Source organism: Triticum urartu, chromosome 4, assembly GCF_003073215.2.
Source record: "Triticum urartu cultivar G1812 chromosome 4, Tu2.1, whole genome shotgun sequence".
In the NCBI taxonomy this organism is placed as follows: Eukaryota; Viridiplantae; Streptophyta; class Magnoliopsida; order Poales; family Poaceae; genus Triticum; species Triticum urartu.
In genome coordinates, this window is record NC_053025.1 from 558,593,287 (window position 1) to 558,599,286 (window position 6,000).

Here is a 6,000-nt window from a genome sequence, read left to right on the forward strand (position 1 = left end):
GTTCTGTCTCTTCTATGGTTTATCTTTTGAGTAGTAGTAGTACTTAAACAATCAGTTCAAAAGTAAGGGACTGGCTATATGTCGGTCGCCTGGGAAAAAAATATGTCAGTCGATCTTCCTCCTCCTTTCTCAACTGTTGGATCAAAATCCAACGGACACTGTTATTTTCAGCCTCGAGCCGATGTTTCTCTTCTTCCTCTCTCACCCCCGACCGATCTAGCCCAAGTCTAGCTGCTTGTTTCCGCCCCTGCGGCCGGCAGCGCTCCCATGACCGCCTCCCCGCACCGCCGGTCTTCCCGCCGCCTCCGGCCATCCTCTAAGCCAGGCGACCTCCAAAAAAAATCGGAAGCAGCACCCCACCCGCCATCCTAAGATAGATAGTGGGGTTGCTTCTCAAGTGAACCTGCATCCACCACCCTATGATAGATAACGGGTTTTTCTTCCCCGGCGTCAGTGGCCTTGCCGTTTCCTTCTTCGTCTCCGTCGGCGCTTCCTTCTTCCTTCTCAAAATCGACCGACCCAAGCCAAAAAATCAGCCGACTCCCATTTACCTATTGTGCAAAAGTAACGGGGCATTATCCTTTTACTCGAATATTTTCTGTACGCCGCTTTTAATGCTCCAAAAAACAATTGAGAAATAAGAGCTGGCAAGCAAATTAAAAATAGCGAGACAAGCAAAAGAATCTGGCCTCTTTCTTCTAAGGGTTACAGTAGGTTTTTTTCCCCGACAAGCTAATTTTGCGATTGATCTGATCTTTTCTGGAACGTAGCAACCTTTTAGCCAGTACTCATGACATGGTACGGCACCATGCATGCTCATGATCAGCTTCATCATGTCGGCCGGAGTACTATGTGATGATGGCTAGCCAGCAGGGATTCCTCACGCTTGTCACGACAAAATTACGTGGAAACGTCAACCATTCCGTGGGGTCCTTGAATGCAGATGAGGCCACTTGGTGAAACCGGCTGGCGGTTTGTTGTTAATCTGCCCACATGCACCCTTGTTTAACTGTTTCCGAGTAATAACAGAATCGCGGCATGTGGTGTTGCAGCCTCTGTTGCTCCCTCCTCTCGTCCGCACCGGCGCCAAAAAGTCCACTGCAAACTAGAAAGATCGATCGATCCATCTTTACGTCACACAGTCATGTGTTGACATCAAGTTTCCTCTCGGAAAAATATTAGTACTACTACTAGTAGCGTCGTAGGATCTTGCGTCTGCCGTGCTGCGTGCATTGTACGGTGGACTTTAAGCTCCCTGTCACGCATTGCATGGTTAACGACATCACAAGATTGTTCCATGTGATCCTAAAAACAATGAAGGATGGATGGACTAATGGAGTGGTGGTCATTGCTTACGACATCTACCTAATTGCTCACGGCCATGTCAAATTTATTTTGGTTATTTCCCGCCAAAAAAAATTATTTTGGTTATTGTTTAGATCAAAAGGCTCCTCGCATGTTCCATTCACTTGAAATGAAACAACTTACACAGTTATCTTGCATCAGAGTGTGCGAACATGCTGTACAGAGCAACTACGGGAGATACAACCACTAGTAGAGAAATGGCCTAATGTGAAGCACATTAGTCTCGGTTTGTAACTGAACCGGCACTGGTTCCAATGGCTAGGCGGGCGGCGCTCATTAGTACCGGTTCGTGGCAAACCTTTAGTACCGATTTGTGACACGAACCGGTACTAAAGACGTAGTGGCAGGCTTGTGTCGGGCTGAGGCCCCACCAGCACCTTTAGTAGTACTAGAGATTTTAAGTTGATTCTTTTTGCTATTGAAGAATATTATAGTTTTGTTTAAGTGGATAATAACAAAATATTTTAATTGAGCCATCAATCGGGACTAAAGGCCATGTCGAGGCGGTGGCTAAAATTTAGTCCCACCTCGCCAAGCGAGAGGGACTCGCGGCGGTTTATAATAAGCCCCGAGTGAAGAGACGAGGAACGATGAAGGAGAGGCGCAATGCTCACATGCATGTTGCTTAGCTTCAGGCCTTGAGGAAATGGTGTAGACTACATGGAACTATGTGTAGTTTCTCAAGGCCTGAAGCTAAGCAATATGCAGTGAGCATTGCGCCTCTCCTTCACTTTTAATAACTTATTTTAACTCCGGACTTTTTGTGTGTTCATTATGCACCATTCAAAGGCACATCATCAATGTTCAACTCTTTTCTGCCTTAATTTGCTATTTTTCATGCATTTAATGATTTATTTTGAGCTAAATGACCCTGAAATTGAAAAGCACTGCAAATAAACTCTGAAAAGGTTGAAAGTTGGCATGATATCATCATTTCACCCACATAGCATGTGTAAAAAAGTAGAGAGGGTTACGATCTCTTTGGAAGTATCAGGGTTTCAGAGGAAAACTCATCTGTTACAAAGGCAATTCATTTTTTAACTTATTACAACTCCAGACTTTTTGTGCGTTCAGTACGCACAATTCAAAGCCACGTCATCAACTTTCAACCCTTTCTGACATCATTTCCTATTTTTCCTGCATTTCTGATTTTTTGAGCTAAATAACCCTGAAATTGAAAAGCACTACAAATGAACTCTGAAAAGCTTTCCAGTTGGCATGGTATCATCATTTCACCCACATAGCATGTGCAAAAAAGTAGAGATGGTTATGGCAAAAACTAGATGCACTTCGTGTACAAAAGGACAATCTCTTTCGAAGTATCAGGGCTTCAGACGAAAATTCATCTGTTACAAAGGCAATTCATTTTTCTTAACTTATTACAACTCTAGACTTTTTGTGCGTTCAGTATGCACCATTCAAAGCCACGTCATCAATTTTCAACCCTTTCTGACATCATTTGCTATTTTTCATACATTTACTGATTTTTTAGCTAAATGACGTCCCTGAAATTAAAAAGCACTACAAATAAACTCTGAAAAGGTTGAAAGTTGGCATGGTATCATCATTTCACCCACATAGCATGTGCAAAAAAGTATAGAGGGTTACGACAAAAGCTGGATGCACTTCGTGTACAAAATGGACAATCTCTTTCGAAGTATCAGGGTTTCACACGAAAACTCATCCGTTATAAAGGCAATTCATTTTTGAACTTATTACAACTCCAGACTTTTTGTGCGTACAGTATGCACAATTCAAAGCCACGTCATCAACTTTCAACCCTTTCTGACACCATTTGCTATTTTTCATGCATTTACTGATTTTTTTAGCTAAATGACGCTGAAATTGAAAAGCACTACAAATGAATTCTGAAAAGGTTGACAGTTGGCATGATATCATCATTTCACCCACATAGCATGTGCAAAAAAGTAGAGAGAGTTATGGCAAAAACTGGATGCACTTCGCGTACAAAAGGACAATCTCTTTTGAAATATCACGGTTTCAAACGAAAACTCATGTGTTACAAAGGCAATTCATTTTTCTTAACTTATTACAGCTCCAGACTTTTTGTGCGTTTATTATGCACCATTCAAAGCTACGTCATCAATTTTCAACCATTTGTGACATCATTTGCTATTTTTCATGCATTTACTATTTTTTTGAGCTAAATGACCCTAAAATTGAAAAGCACTACAAGTGAATTCTGAAAAGCTTGACAGTTGACATGGTATCATCATTTCACCCACATAGCATGTGAAAAAAATATAGAGAGGGTTACGACAAAAACTGGATGCACGTCGTGTACAAAATGAACAATTTCTTTTGAAGTATTGGGGTTTCGGACGAAAACTCATCCGTTACAAAGGCAATTCCTTTTTATAACTTATTAAAACTCTAGACTTTTTGTGCGTTCAGTGTGCACCATTCAAAGTCACGTCATCAACTTTCAATCCTTTTCTGTCATCATTTGCTATTTTCCATGCATTTACTGATTTTTTTGAGCTAAATGACCCTGAAATTGAAAAGCACTACAAACGAACTCTGAAAAGGTTGAAAGTTGGCATGGTATCATCATTTCACCCACATAGCATGTGCAAAAAACTAGAGACGGTTACGGCAAAAACTGGATGCACTTCATGTACAAAATGGACAATCTCTTTCGAAGTATTAGGGTTTCGGACGAAAACTCATCTATTACAAAGGCAATTCATTTTTTAACTTATTACAACTCTAGACTTTTTGTGCATTCAGTATGCACCATTCAAAGCCACGTCCTCAACTTTCAACCCTTTCTGACATCTTTACTATTTTTCATGCATTTACTGATTTTTTGAGCTAAATGACCCTCAAATTGAAAAACACTACAAATGAACTCTGAAAGGTTGAAAGTTGGCATGGTATCATCATTTCACCCACATAGCATGTGCAAAAAAGTAGAGAGGATTACAACAAAACTGGATGCACTTCGTGTACAAAATGGACAATCTCTTTCGAAGTATCAGAGTTTCGGACGAAAACTCATCTGTTACAAAGGCATTTCATTTTTTATATAACCTAAATATTACTAAATTGAATATAATGATAAAACACATTAATATTAAACATAAGAAAAAATAATCACTGAAAAAACTATTTTTAAAGTAAAGCAATTCACATGAATTTCAAATAATTCAAATTTAAACTATTCAAATTTGAAAACTACTGGCAGTAACAGAAAGTTTGTATTTTTTTGTACCTAAAGCAAGAATATTCACAAAGAAACTCTAAATACAGCAAAAAACAACTCACAAATAAATAAAAGAAAATAAATAAAGCAGAAAAGAAAAAAACAAAATAAAAAAGCCCGCCTACTCGGCCACATCGGCCTGCATACGACTAGAAACCCAACCTGTAGTTGGGCCAGGATGCAGGCCCAGTAGGCCCATAGGGCAGCGCATCAGTTTAGGCCAAGAAGTCTGCTTTAGAGAGGAGCTCGAAAGAGCAGCCGCGGCTAGGTTTATAAATCAGTGCGGCTGTCCTTCGCTCGGCGAGCTGAGACTAAACTTTGTGCACCGCGGGGTGGCAGCTCACCCCTTTTAGTACCGGGTCGAGGCTCCAACCGGTGCTAAAGACCCCCTTTAGTACCGGTTGGAGCCACGACTCGGTACTAAAGGGGGTTGCTTCCTGCCGCTTGGCCTTGCCAAACCTTTAGTACCGGTTGGTGGTTCCAACCGGTACTAAAGGCCCCTCCTATATATATAGCACTTACGAAATTTTGTAGTTTCTTCTCCCACTTCCTCTCCTCCTGCTTCGACGTCCTGCGCCGCCGCCCCCCGTCCTGCGTCATCCCCGTCGTCGCCCCCGTCCCCGTCGCTGCCCCTGTCCCCGTCGCCGCCCCGACCCGTCCATGTCGTCGCCGCGTCTTGCCGCTGCCCCGTACGCCGCCGCCCTGTCGCCACGCCCGTCGATCGCCGCCCCGGTCGCCCCGTACTATGAGCCCCCTGCGCGCGCCATGGCCGTGCCCCGATCTCGAGCCCCCGCCCGTACACACACACGTACACGTACGCACACGCACACACACAAACACACACACACACACACACATTTTTTACTTATTTTCTATTTTCTGTTTTTTAGATTAATGTCAAATTGTTAATGTCAAAGTTTTAGCTAGGTAGATGAATTAGATTAATGTCAAATTGTTAATTATTAGATGATCGAATTAGATATACTAATGTCAAATGTTAGATGAATTAGGTAGAAATGTTAGATATTAATGTCAAATGTTAGATTAATTAGGTAGATATTAATGTTAATTAGATGAGTTAGTTTTTTTATACTTTTAGTTACAGAAGAATTAGATATATTAAAGTTGAAACTAGTTAAAATTCTATATGAGATTTGAATTAGTAAGTGCTTAGTTGAATTAGTAAAAATAATAATAAGTGCTTAGTTGAATTAGTAAGAAAATTAATTATTTTTATTTATAGTAAGTACTTAGTTGAACTAGTTGAATTAATAGAACTAGTTTACTTTTAGTAAGAAAATTTAGGTATATGAGATTTGATGATCTAATTAAAATTTTACTATAGAACTAGTTTATTTTTAGTAAAAAGTTAATAGAACTAGTTTATTTTTAGTAAGTGCTTAGTTGAA